Raw genomic sequence first — 15,407 nt, 5'->3', positions numbered from 1 at the left:
TAAGTAATAACTTTCTCCGAGTGTGCACTAAGCGTCGCACTCGGGGACTTAGCTGTGATCAAGAATCACCTAAGTAATAACTCCCTCCGATTGTACACTAAGTGTCGCACTCGGGGACTTAGCTGTGACCAAGAATCACCTAAGTAATAACTCCCTCCGAGTGTGCACTAAACGTCGCACTCGGGGACTTTGCTGTGATCCAGAGTCACCTAAGTAATCACTTTCTCCGAGTGTGCACTAAACGTCGCACTCGAAACAACATTTAAACACAAGAGTAAACGCTTTGATTCGGATTCCAAAATTCTCGCAAAGATAGCTAACTCGGTGCGGATCAAGCTTACCCGCACCGATTTAAGAATGTGACGGCCAACAGAAGTGGCCAAAGTACCTTACAGATAAACACTCGGCATACCGAGGATAAAGTTTTCTTACGCGTCAGCTGGGTCGGCGCCAGGACTGGAGGGCTCCACGAAGGTGTCCAAGTCGATTCCCTCGGCGATGCGGGTAGCACTCTCAAGGAACGTCTCCATGAAGTCTTCGAATCGAAGCTTCTTCGTGTTGGCGACCTTCAGTGTCTTCAGCTTCTCCTCACGCACCTCCTTGCAATGGACTCGGACCAAGGACAGAGCAACATCTGCACCGCAACGCGCTGCCGATTTCTTCCACGATTGCACTCGGTTCGGAATCTCCTCCAGTTGCGCCATCAGGCTCTCCATCTCCTGCCGCGACTCATCTTCTGGACAAAGTTCCTTGTCAATTCGGCCGACGACCTCTCTCAATAGACCGATGAAAGGACCCACTTTGCCTACGCGGATATGCGCTCGGAGCAGATCCCGATTGGCGTCCTCGCCGAGTGGCACGTTGTCGCGAATGGACCGCTCCACGTCCGCTGCTTCAGCTTCAGCATCAAAGCAAAAATCTGCAACAAAAGGGCAAGCATACAATAAACGCCGAGTGTCACGCACACAGTACAAGCACTCGGCACAACATAAGACTTACCAGCCAGACGTGTCATCATCTGCCCAGCCCAGTCGCTAACATACTTCTCCTGAGCTATGCATCGTTTATTCAGGACGACCATCTGATTCGTGAGAGCAGTCCTCTATTTCTTCATTTTTCCACTTCCTCAGTCAACACCTTGTTCGCTTCACGAGCCCCCTCCAAGGACTTCTCTCGTCCCTCCAGAGCATCCTTCATGCCGGCCATTGCGAGCATAGCCGTATCAAGCTCACCAGCGAACTGGTTCCTCTCCACTCTGTGAGCCTCATAGGCCGTCCCCATTTCACAAGTTTTCTGCCACCAAGCACCAAGGGACAATCAGAAAGTTCAACAGTTAAAAGTCTAAGTTCTTAAGACCCCTGCCGACGCAAGCAGTCGACAGCGGTCTCGGGGACTACACCCAGTGGGTTCACTGAGAGTGACCCCACTGGCATGCAGCTCAAGCAGGCCTGCCCTATTGAGATGCATGTTATCACCTACGCCTACGAGGCCAATACTACCCGACCTGAGTACAACTTACTCTCGGGGACTCTTACAGTAAGTGCACTCCGACTGCAACAACTACTCGTACACAGTCATACTATTTACAGACACAACCAAAGTAAAGACAATATGTATAAAGACAACTGTCGGTGCAAGCACTCGACAGAAGTCCCGGGGACTACACCCACTGGGTTCACTCAGAGTGAACCCATTGCAAACGACAGCTGCTATTCAAGAACACCCAGTGGGTTACAGGAGAAAAGTAAGTACCTACTAGACCACTTACTCGGATATCATCCCGCAACTCCAAGCTCCGCTGGTACAAGGCCGCAACGGAGTCGTAGTCCCTCTTGGCTTCTCCAGCCATCAGCTTCGCCTGCACCATAGCCCCCTTGGCCGCTCCCACCTGCTCCTCCGGAAGACGCTGGATGCTGAATTCAGCATTCGACGAGCCTAGAATCGTCGGAGGTTCCTGAGGCATCCCAAGGTCCTCCCTAGTCGGCTCCTCATCCACCAGCACTGGTTCAGTCTGAGGTAGCGCCTCGGTCGGCAGCACGTCGGCGGCGAGAGCGGCAGCAGGAGGAGCAGCCTCAAGAACAGGCTCCACAGCTGGGTCGGCTCTCCCCTGGTCGCCCTCGTCCAGGCAAATTGCCCCTGACAGGCCGAATGACACGAGGTCTCAGAAAAAGAAAGAAGCAGGACCTAGGATAGAATTCGAGACGCGACAGTATAAAACACTTGACGTCCCTACAACGCACCTGGCTGGGACGAGATGACGTTGTCCGTGTCCATGGGATCGTCTTCCTGGCGCGCCGGAGAGGTGGCAGAAGTAGCGACCTTGTCGAGTGAAATCCATTCGGCCAGTAAACAGAAGTTCACTCGGATAACAGAAAGAATTGAAAGCTGGGCACACTTACGTGGAGGTGACAGGGACAGCAACCCTCATTCGCGGCAGAGCCTTCCGAGGCTTAAGCCCACTCGGCTTGGCCGCCTTAGAAGACTGACCCGCAGGCTCAGCGGCGGCATCCCTGGTCCTCTTAGTGCTTCGAACACTCGACACCACCGGAGCAGTAGGCGGAGCACTCGAAGACGCGGGAGGAGCCGAGGGGAAGGCGGGCTCGTGTCGGCGCTTGGTCCGATGCTCTAGTTGCGTAGGTGGCGAGTCCTGCTCTTCGTCTTCTTCCTCCTTCTCGCTGGTCTCCTCCTCCGATTCGCCGCTGTCGGAGACGTACTCGGCGCTCTCCACGCTGCCCTCCTGGCTGCCTTCCTCCTCTTCCTCCGCCGGATTCCCATTCGAGACGGGGAGAACCAGTTGGTCCACGCCTGCATAAATTTCAGTCGGCAACATCAGACATCACACAGAGATATAGACAAACGACAGGAATTAAGATAGTTCAGTGCACTCGACAAGTGTCACTCACCTGATTCGGTGGAGGATGATCCGCGCTGTAAGGCTTCACTCGCCGAGATCCTTTGGGATTCTCGCAGGGGCCCGTGATTTGGAGCACCCACGAGGTCACCCTCTCCTCAGTCACGCCCACCACGCTGGTCCGAGTGGAGTCTTTGGGCCCCGTGTAATGCCACATGGCATGGTCGCGAGCCTGCAGAGGCTGGATCCACCGACCAAGGAAGACCTCCGGCAAGTCTATGCCGATGACCCCCCTCCTGACGACATCCACGAGTGCCTCAACCAAGGGCTGGATGTCGTTCTTCTCCGCCTTCGAGAGCGCGAGCTGCTTAGGCGGGGCGGGCCGATCTAAACTGAAAGGAGGCAGCCCAGTCGACGCATTCGGACAGGCGATATCCTGGCAGTAGAACCACGTCGACTGCCAGTTCCTGACCGACTCACTTAACTGAAGAGCAGGGTAACTACTCCGACTCTTTTTTCTGGAAACCTAAGCCCCCGCAGAGCTGGAGGAGATGCTTCTTATCATCCGACTGGCTAAGTCGTTTGATGGTTTGGGATCTGGCGGAAAAGATGTGTTTGAACAAACCCCAATGGGGAGGGCAGCCGATGAAACACTCGCACAAAACTATAAAGGCAGAAAGATGGGCGATGGCATTCGGAGGAAAATGGTGAAGTTGGGCCCCGAAGTGATTCATGATGCCCTTGAAGAAAGGATGCGGGGGCAAAGAAAAACCTCGGTGGACGTGGCTGAGCAGCAGGACGCGCTCCCCCTCTCGAGGCGCTGGCTCGACCTCGTTCTCCGCCGGCAGCCTCCAGGACTTGTGCACGATCATCCCGTGCTCCACCAGCTGCAGCAGATCCCCCTCCGTCACCGTGGTGGGGAGGAAGTCGCCCTGGATCCATCCCGCCGGCAGCGGCCGCTGCCGCCGCTGTGCAGGCGCCACCGTATTCCCCTTCTTCTTCCTCGCCTCCATCTTGCTGATCTAGCCCTTGGTCATGGCGGCAGCTGCAAGCCCTCGGGAGGAAGGAGAAGGGAGGAGTATAGGAGCGCTGGAGGTGGCGAGAAGGGCGGAGCAGGCGAGAGCAAGGGATTCGGCGAGCGTAACGGAGAAGCCTCGCCACCGAGATTTAAATAGGGTTCCGACTGGGTCGCTGGCAGGTGGCCCCGAAACCTTATCCCCCGACCCACCACGGCGATATTAGTGGAGAGGTTGAAGGCGCGAGAATCGAGGCGTCAGGCGCTACTCGAGCGCGCTGGCGTCATCCCCGCCGAGCGCGGGGAAACCGAAATTTGAGGATCCCGGAAAATCCGCCGCTGTCAGTTGACCGGTCGCGTCAGAAGATGCCGCCGAAGCACTCGGCTCCCGACAGTCTGTTTCGCGAGTACTTCCACTCGGATCGTCGATCAGAAAAGTCGAAATGGACTGAGACAAGCAACGCCCAAGCCGAGTCTGTTCCAGTCGGATCCAACTTCAAGCATCGTTTCGTCGTTCCAACCCCAATCCATTCGGGGACTAATGATGTGGTTATAGTCCTAGGGTAGGGTCATAGGCCTGCCCTGTAGGTCCTACCCAGGGACTACTCCTCGCAGAGGACAAGACCCTTAGTCAACTCCGACTGAATTAAGGAATCCCCGTCGTCCAGTCGGTAACATACCCTCGGTCCTCCAGTCGGCGACTAGCATTCGGAGCATATCGAGTCAACCGACTGTATACCACTCGGTACATCGTAACCCCCCTGGAGGGAAACGGTGGTACGTTTCCGGGTGCATTTATTAGCATTAAGGGCGTACGTTACCTGTAACGTACACATTCAATCGCCACTACTCCACCCCTGTACCGGAACCGTTGTGGAGGGCAGCGCACTCTATATAAGCCACCCCCACTGGTAAAGGGGTTAGCAACTCATTGTATTCCCTATTCCACTCGACAACAAAGCTCCCTGAGCACTGAGACGTAGGGTTATTACCTCCACCGCAGAGGGGCCCGAACTCATACATCCTCGCCGTAGCTGGGACTCTGCCCATCCTTTTCGTACCCTACACATCTACTGTCAGGCTTATACCCACGACAGAGGTCTTGTTGCATCTCAGGCATATCATGATCCACTACTCGAATAGGATCTTTGAAGCAGCGATGGAGCTGAGACACTTGGAAAACATCGTGAACCTGAGAAAGGTTCGCCGACAGTTCGAATGATAAGCCACTTTTCCACGCCTTTCGAGAACAGTGAAAGGATCAATATAGCGATGAGCTAACGTGCCCTTGATCCCAAAATGGTGTGCACCTCTCATTGGTGTGACACGAAGATGATACTTTTTGCCAGGTTGATAGACCATATCTTGATGATGACGGTCATACAGACTTTTCTGACGAGACTCAGCAGCCTTCAGATTCTCAAGAATAACGAGGATTTGAGCTTCACCGGCTGGGTAACATCCAGACCGAAGAGTGATCGGTCCATAGAACGGCGGTTCTGGAATTCCATACGAAGCCAAGTGTAAAGGATACTTTGGAGTCAAATATGTACAGGAGAGTCAGGTTTCAATCCTGTGGAACTTTGGGTTATGGGTCCACCATTTGGGCCGAGAGTAGGCAGAGAGGTGATATATTATATGGTGTTGGTAGTAAGACATGTCAGTGGATAACCTGCTAATTATGTCGGCAACAACATCGGTACCAAGGTCAGGGGACGAATAGAACCATTTTCTTGCTCGCTGAAACGAGGCGACCAATAGGCAAAGTTCTCGTCCACCGGCGGCTACCGGAATGTTATCCACAATAGTAACATGATTTTACTCACAAAGTTGTGTACCGAGAATTTTACCTTAGCAGGGAATTAACACTACTTAGATAAGTTATACCACAAGAAAAATCAAACAAACCAATGGGAAGGAAAATGTGTTCACACACACAAGTATTAAAGTATACCATTCCCGAGGAAAACATAGGGTATGGTATACATGATAGGTCATCAAGTACATAACCATTTTGATAAAAGGGGAAGGAGAATCATGATGTTTACCCATACCATACGGTTTGGATAATCGATCAAGAACAATTTTAGCATTGCGCTTCCAATGTTCCTGTTGAAATTTGAAGTACCACATCTGTGCTTCGGGGTAGCATCGACATGGTCATCAGATAAAGGTTGGACTTATGGGTATACAAAGAGGATTCATGAGGATCAACTTTTGAAATAAGGCATATAGTTTCTGCATGGAAGATGGCGAATCCTACATATGGAAGAATTTATAAAAATAGGTCCTTCGGCCCGGTGTGCCAGCCAAGACATCACCGTACCAGATTACATAAGACCAAAGTTACAATTATTGGAAAATGTTCCAACCATTATATCTGTCGAAGATTCAGATCTGATTGGTGTCAGGACACCTGAGGCTCAAGATACCTGAGAAGAAAAGATGATGATGCAGGATTCTCAGGGTATGAACTACACAAGCAAGTATTGGATTATGAGTTGGATTGTAACACACATGAACATAATGTCAAGACATTCGTGCCCATGTGCAATTCTTACAACACAACGCAACTGAGTTCTAATTTGAGAACCCTCATCGAGGATATCGAGGATCAAATCAGTCAGTGGCTTGGGGTGCTAGGAGAAGTTATATGAAGTGAAGATAGCAATCTTCAAAACATATAACACTTCGCACATGCGTGAATGACTTGGGATGACCCGAGGGGAAGCGAAACAAAACTTTCTCATATTCACGGCGGCAAGAATGCACATGGACCTTGGGAAAACACTTCTTACCAATTATATTCCTCATGAGCTAGGAACAAATATAATGCTTTCAAGAGTTCCATCGTCGAACAAGGAGAAAATTGACGGTGTGACCGATGGGCTTAACAACAATCCCCCAAGATTTCGATAGGGATGAATTACCAAAACTATAAGGACGAGGAGATACCATTTGTCAACTCAAATGATATAATGACGTATGCTCGGGGAAACTTCAATATTAAACATTGGTCAAAGGGTGCACTAGAAAATACGGACTGAGCAACACGACCAATGCTAAAATAGTGAGTCAACAGCCAACACTCTAAAAATTAAAGTACCAATCATTAACTTCAAAGCAATAGGGTTGCCAGGAGTATTGGAATCACACATCAGAGTTAACTTGTTGGTATTCCGGGTTGGAACAACACAGGACTAAGCAATGAATGGTGATGGCGAGAAGTATTAAGACGTGTGCAATTCTCACGACATTCTTGACATAAAAGATAGTAATACTCCAAGGTATAAGGTGACATAAGCTGAATGAGCAAGGAACTCAAAGGACAATACAAAACATGAACACGTTTGTGTTGGAGGGAAGGCAAGAAGGTTACCGATGAAAACACAAACCATCAAGGGGCAAGGATGGTATTTCTCATCATGTATTCGATTGATACCCTGGAAGAGCTCAGAATGCTGATGATGATCAGGACACATTTGTCGAGAAGCTTCACAAAGGTGTAATCGGTCAGCAACGACATCAAGCAAAGGAATGATGAAGCAAAAGGTTGTCAGGATCACACAAAAGACTGCTAGCTCATAATCGAAATTGCCTTTTAAGACAACCAACATGATGTTGAAAGATCGATGTAAGCTTATCGCACTATTGAAAATCTGTTCTGGGGATGAAGGACAAAGATAGCATGGTCAAGCTTTAGCATGACGATGATGATGTAGCTTAACAGCTTGGAAAGACATGATTGAGTACAAAGTCATAAGCAAAGAATATTACTAAGAGTTGTTGAATCGTAGTGCATACTCGATTTAGTTATCGGTGTCCTTGAGCGTTCAACAACTCAAAACACGAAGAAACTGAAACCAGTGAAATGTCATAGTTGATGAGGAGCTCATAAGAAGTTATATAGCTCTCTGACATTCTCGGGATAATACTCCGAGGTAGATCAACATTAGAGCTTGGACCTATGTATTGATATGAAGACAAGCACTTTAACTTGTCTACATATGAGATCAAAGGAGAACAATCATGGTCGGAACCACGGTTGCAAAGTACCAAACCACAGATACCACATCAAATCATATAATGAATGATTATTGATATGAGAAGCTTCTATGATAGGATCAACGTCGTTTCCATGGGCATGAACACAAAGTTGAAGGTCGACTCCCACTTCATCAATGCATCACCTGCCATTTACTCCTCGCCTTTGATGAGGTTGTAGCTTTGAAATATTATCTGGCAAAACACCAGAAAATCAAGACTCGTGAAAACTCTTGGGATCACAAAGATGTAGGAAGGCATAGGTTCAACCCATCGGGGAATCTTAGGAACCTGTACCACAAACTTCAAGAGTAGTCAGCATATGCTTGACAACAAAGCATGGCCGACAAAAGCATAGGATACAATTTATCAAAGGGAGAAGAAACAAATTACCAATGGCATTATGTATCAGGGGAACAATATCACAAGAATTTTTTTAAATGTAAAGGATGCCGTCAGATAATAACCCAGCAATGGGTCCCGCAGTCAACAAAGGACCTGATGTGAGTATCGGTACTCAATCACAAGGAGACGGGATGCAATGCATCGGGTTATAGAACATCCGAAAAATACCGATACTTAAGTACCAAAGGAATTAGGATCCCCAGGTGGGTGTATCATAATCAGATGCTCCGATCAAATACAAGTAAGTTGAATGAACTTAGATGGACAACCAACCAAAGTCGATTTGTCAAGAACCAGCTCCTGTCTGGAAGGACATGTGAGCCGGAAAGATAATTTATGAGTATCAACAGAAGATTGTGTGCATTCACCCAAAGGTAGAATCAATAAGATCACAGGAAAATCACAAAGGATTTTAATGAATGCGGCTAGACATATGGATTTAACCATGATGCAAGAAGGTGAGAAAGGTCAAGAGCGATAGGCTATTGGGGATTCCGAGAGATCGAATAACAATTCGAAAAACATACAAAACCCATGACAACTGACGATGGACGAATCCCCGATAAGATAATTCGTTGCATCTCGTAAAAACAAGAGCAATTGGAAAAGAAAGTATGGACGACATTTGTATGTCGTCATCCATAGGGGTTGACGGAGGAAGGGAAAACGTAGAAGCGATGAGCACAAGTTCTCGAGAGAACATCAGAGAGTATCCTCAGTCTTCTAAGGAATTAAGCCATCGTATGGAATGGGGGGCTCTCCGAGAGGAAGTATTTACGAGAACCTAAAGTTAGAATTAGCAAAATATTTAACCCGAAAGAGAAGAGAGAGTAGAACCCGAAGTATAGAAAAGGAGTAAAAGATACTAATGCCACCCAATTAAGATGTGGGCCCGTAAGCCACAACATTGGTGCTGGTAAAGTTTTTCAAACACTAGACTCAACTTCGGCCAAGGAGTTGGAAAGGGGGTTACCTACTGGCAGTCGGCTCTGATACCAACTTGTGGCGCCCTCGATTTAATCGTACGCTAATCATACACGTAAATGCGTACGATCAAACTCTAGACACAAATAAAACATACAAGCTTCATATTACAAGCCAGGGGCCTCGAGGGCTAGAATACAGAAGCTCGATAAACACAAAAGTCAGCGGAAGCAAAAAATATCTGAGTACAGCCATTAAAGATGGGGTGCCTTAGAGAAGGCTAGCACAAAAGAAACACGATCGAACGAGGCGACGCCTCCTGCCTAGGAACCTCCTAACTACTCCTAGTCTTCAGCAGCCTCCATGAAGAAGTCACCATCGGGGTGGCAGGCGTCGGCAGGAAACTCCATCCCCTGGGCTCCATCATCTAGTCACGGCAACGAATCAAGGGGACAAAGGGGGAGCAAAGCAACAGTGAGTACTCATCCAAAGTACTCACAAGCCTTATATAAGAACTATACTAAGTATGCATCAGTATAAAAGAAGGGGTTTATATGTGGACTGACTGCAGCAATGCAAGAATAGAGAGAGAAGGCCTAGTCCTATCAAAGACTAGCATCTTCAAGGGTCTTGCAGTAATAGACGAGAGTAGAGCAAGGTAACACAAGTATAATAGTCATATAGTTGCAGCAATATTAATATGAGGTCACGCCCAGAGATTCTCCCTCGACTCCCTGCGAGGAAGCAATCCCAGGGCAACTAATGCAGTTAAGTAACAATTGTACTTGTATAAGATCAGGGCACAACTCCAAGTCGTCCTGTAACCGTGGACACGACTATTCAAATAGTTAATTTTCATCCCTGCAAGGGTGCACCAAGTTTCCCGTCACGCTCGATAACACTCTGCCCGGACACACTTTTCTGGGTCATGCCCGACCTCGGAATATCGACACGTCGCAGCCCCACCTAAGCTCAACAGAGAGGCTAGCCCGCCGGTCTAACTCCTAAGCACAAAGGGGTCGTGGGCCCACTTGCCCTCCGCGCTCCTGCACGATGCGTGGGCGACCGATGTCAGTCCTAGCACCCCTCATAAGAAGCACGATGCATCTCGGGACCACTCGGGCATGCGCCGCTCCATCGCTGACGTGTGAAGAGCTTCGACTGATACCGCGACGTCGAGTACCCATAATTCTTCCCGCGTAGCTAGTTAGTGCGAAAAGGTCTCCGACCAACCCAGATCAAATACCCAAATCCATTATCATTTAAATTATGTCATCGACACAAACATGCGGGAATCCACCCGCCTAACATATATTCATCAGGGACCCCAGTAACATGGTCAAGTAACTGTGTGGTTGTAACATCGGGGGAAATCCGAGGTATCACCCTCGTTGGATTCCGAACGAGGTACCCATCAAGGAGGACTTAGAGGAATCACCCTCGAGGGTCCCACACTTGAGGGGTTGCACGACAAAGACATCGTCGGGAGTGGTGAAGGAGGAATCACCCTCGATAACCACGACCGACTAACTATACTACAGAGATATCATCCTGAGTACTTCGCGAGGTGTCACCCTCGATACCCGATAGTATCTCTGTAGCGCCGCACAACTAAGGGGGGTGTAAGTGATGTGTCGGGTCTGGCTCGTCGATCAGGGATCGAGACTCGACAATTAAGCGGGGCAACTGGACTAAGGGGTCAGAAGGGATGACTGCTCCACCTATACTAAACAGTTTAAAAGTGCGGTACTGAAAGTAGCAGCTCATCAAAATTAGGCTATGCATCAGATATAGGAGCTAACTACAACAGTAGCAAAATTCTAATGCAAGTATGAGGAAGAAAGAATAGGCGATATAGGGATGATCAAGGGCGTTTGCTTGCCTTGTTGCTCTCCGGCAAAGGGCTGGTCGTCGGGAGGGTCGATGTACTTGGCAGCATCGACAGTCTCGGGGTCTACCAATAAGAAGAGGGGGGAGAAACAATAAATAACAACAACATGTGCAACACTACGTATGACATGGCAATATGCAGGCTAGGCATGAACTAACGCAATAACATCCATCATAGACGGGTCAGAAGAATATTTGACGATATTTTCCTGGGTTTGTGGCTACTACCGGTCAGACTGAAAACGATGGAAAAGTTTCACGTTTGCTATGCTAGGGACGCGTGACACACGAATGGACCGTGTATCCTGGTTCGTCTCGTTCTGCTGATCAACTTTCATGTTGAAAATATATTCATCTGAGCTACGGTTTATTTTATATTAATTTTTGAAGTTTTATTAATTTTAGGAACTAAAAACAGATTTAATTAATTAAATTAAATGCTAATATGACATCAGCATGATGTCATGCTGACATCAGCAGTTGACTCGTCAAACTGACCAGTGGGTCCCATGTGTCATAGACACCTTTTTTAATTTGGGTTAATTATTAATTAATCAGATTAATTTAGTGGGGGGCCCACGTGTCATATAGACATTAGGCTAATTTATTTATCTATATTAACAGATCTATTTAATTTATCTATTTACTCTTAATCATATCAATAACACCTAATTATCTAATTAATTAATTCACTAATTAATTAATTAATTAACTTAACTAATTATTTAGCAACTATTTACTTATTTATTTATTATTATTATCTTCCTATTTTAATTTTCGGTTTAGGGGCGTGGCCCCGCGTGTAATTGGGACAGCGAGCACACAGATACACTATATGCACACACATATCTATTCATACATATTTTCATATGTCCATACATTCCTATATAAATACATACATCTTTGCATACATTCACATTACAAGATTATATACAGACGTATTTATACGCAAATACATACATCACACATATACATACACACATACATATATCACTTATCTTATTTTCCTTTTTTTATTCTACTTGTTCTGACATCTCTCTCTCAACCTACAGGAGGTAACTCCTCCACCTCCTGGTTAGCCGGAGGGAAATGGCGCCGGGGGGAGGTGGAGATCGCCGGAGGCCGTGTTATGGGCGCCGGAACGGAACCGCAGGGGGGAAAGAAGGAAGGGGGTGGGAGGAGCCCGAGGAAGGGCTCACCGGCGTTGATGGGAAGGCACGGTGTAGCCGGAGTTCCTGGGAAGGGGCGAAGGCACGTGGTCTCGGTGGGGAGGCCGATGCGGTGTTGGTCATGGCCGGCGGGGTCGACCGACGCGGTGAACGTCGGAGGAGGCGCGGGCTTCCCAGAGAAGGGGCCGAAGGGCCAGCCGACGGGGGGGGGGGGGGGGGAGTCGATCCAGCAGGGGCGCGGACCGGGCCGTCAGTGGCCGGTGTGGGGCGCCCGAGGGATAGGGCGCGCATTGACGAGGTGGATCCGACGGCGAGGCGGGCCGACGCTGTGGATCCGGCGGGGGCGCGGACCGGGCCGTCGGTGGCCGTGTGGGGCGCCCGAGGGAGAGGGCGCGCGGAGAGCTCCGACGGTGATGGGCTGGAGGGGCGAGGTGACATGGGGCGGAGAGGAGGGAGGCGCTCTGGGACGAGGGGATGGGTGCTGGCACAGGGAGGCACTGGGGAGGGGAGCTCGCAGCGATCTGGGGAGACGAGGGAGGAGGCGAGCCCGAGGGAGAGATGCGCGCTGGGGATCAGGGTGAGGGAGCCGCTGGGGTGGGCTTCATGAGGGGGAGAGACTAGGGAGGAGTGGGGCGATGGGGAGATGGACAGCGCTGGGGGTGACGTGGGGTTCGGGCGAGGGGAGGGTAGCGATGGGACCGGGGGAGGGAGTGGCGGCGCCAGGTGGGAGTGGGGAGTGGGAGGGCCTCAGTTAGGGTTTCCCTCGGGGTCTTATACCCCAGGTGGATGGGCCGGTGGGACTCGGTCGGCTGGGGTTTCCTCTTCCTTATATATATATAGTGTTTTTTGTTATTTTTTTAATTTCAGTTTCAGTTTATTTTACCGTTTTGTTTATTTCATTTATTTTACATTCTTCTGCATTTCAACTTTAGAAAATACTAACCATTATTTATCTGCTACAACTCAAACATTTTTATTTTTATATTTGAATATTTATTCGTTTGACTTTATTCTAAATCTGAATTCGAATCGTTTTGAACTAACGCGAGATTAACAATAGAATTCACGGTGACGTGGCACCATTAGCATAGGTTTACTTAGTTTAATTACGAAGATTACTGTAGCAACATGTGAGGATGTCACACACAATCCAGGACATGAAAAGAAATTACTAACATCAACTTTTTTTCTTATTATGGTTCACGAACGCACTGTTTCAGAGTTTGGTGCCTAGTATTGACATCGAGTGTAGTTGAGTGTAGCATATCAGATACATCTAAGATTCACTATGATTTCTTATTGGTTTGAACATATCATATGTCAATGTGCTCTTCATATGTTTGAATAAAACAATTGGAAGTTTGAACCTAATGATCAACTCTTTTCTCAAAAAATACAATTGCAATTTCAAATGTGCACATTTCTAGTTATCTACAAACATATGCCACTCTTGTCGCCACGTCAATTTTGGAAAATTTTGGAACACATTTGCTGCAATTGCTTGTTTGTTTGAAGAAATCATATGTCATTGTGCTGTGCACATGACTAAATAAAATAGGGCAAAGTCTGGAGGTAAAGACAAATTCTTTTGTCATAAAGTTAAGTTTCTATTTCAAATAGTGTACATCCCAATTTCAAAATAAACATATTGCATTATGGTCGGCGCACCAATTTTGGATGAATTTACAATGCATTTGCACGCAATTTTCATACTAAAGCGTACAAAAAATAACACATTCATTCCAAAATTTTTTTGGCATGAAGTTCGAGACGAAAGGTAATTGCATTAGAGAGAATTTATCCTCTACTCAAAATGTGTCCCCGTACTGATGCTAGTCATTAGCGTCTACTACTACTTTGTTGTGCTACCTGCTTCCAACGTTGTTTCCTCCTCTTCTTGGGATACCCGGTCGGTGATGTTGTGAATCTCCTAGAGGGTGCGTCGTTCATCGGCATACAACTATTACCTTGCTTCATCGGGATCAAGGAAGTCCTGCAAGGCGATTTCACATGACTAGCGAAGGACGGCCGTGTGCATCTCACGATTAGTTGGATCTATGATCAGGGTCTCAAAGGATGCCTAAAACACGGTGGACGGATGTGTTGGAAATATGCCCTAGAGGCAATGCTAAATAGTTATTATTATATTTCCTGTTTAAAGATAATCGTTTATTATCCATGCTATAATTGTATTGAATGAAAACATAGATACATGTTTGGATACATAAACAAAACAATGTCCCCAGCAAGCCTCCAGTTGGCTAGCCAGTTGATCAATGATAGTCAAGGTTTTCTGACTATATGCAAGTGTTGTCACTTGATAACTGGATCACATCATTAGGAGATTCATGTGATGGATTAGACCCAAACTACGAACGTAGCATATTGATCGTGTCGTTTTATTGCTATTGTTTTCTGCATGTCAAGTATTTGTTCCTATGACCATGAGATCATATAACTCACTAGCACCGGAGGAATACCTTGTGCGCATCAAACATCGCAACGTAACTGGGTGACTATAAACGTGCTCTACAGGTATCTCCGAAGGTGTCCATTGAGTTAGTATGGATCAAAACTGGGATTTGTCACTCCGTGTGACGGAGAGGTATCTCGGGGCCCACTCCGTAATACGACATCACACACAAGCCTTGCAAGCAATGTGACTAAGTGTAAGTCACGGGATCTTGTATTACGGAACGAGTAAAGAGACTTGCCGGTAAGGAGATTGAAATAGGTATGCCGATACCGACGATCGATTCTCGGGCAAGTAACATACCGAAGGACAAAGGGAATGATATACAGGATTATCTGAATCCTTGACACCGAGGTTCAACCAATAAGATCTTTGGAGAATATGTTGGATCCAATATGGGCATCCAGGTCCCGCTATTGGATATTGACCGAAAAGTGCCTCGGGTCATGTCTGCATAGTTGTTGAACCCGCAGGGTCTGCACACTTAAGGTTCGATGATGTTTTAGTATAGTTGAGTTATATGTGTGGTTACCGAATGTTGTTCGGAGTCCCGTATGAGATCACGGACGTCACGAGGGTTTCCGAAATGGTCCGGAAACGAAGATTAATATATATGATGGTTTCATTTGGTTACCG

Source organism: Hordeum vulgare, chromosome 6H (assembly GCF_904849725.1).
Source record: "Hordeum vulgare subsp. vulgare chromosome 6H, MorexV3_pseudomolecules_assembly, whole genome shotgun sequence".
In the NCBI taxonomy this organism is placed as follows: Eukaryota; Viridiplantae; Streptophyta; class Magnoliopsida; order Poales; family Poaceae; genus Hordeum; species Hordeum vulgare.
The sequence above is the reverse complement of the archived record's forward strand: the minus strand, read 5'-3'. Positions refer to the sequence as shown.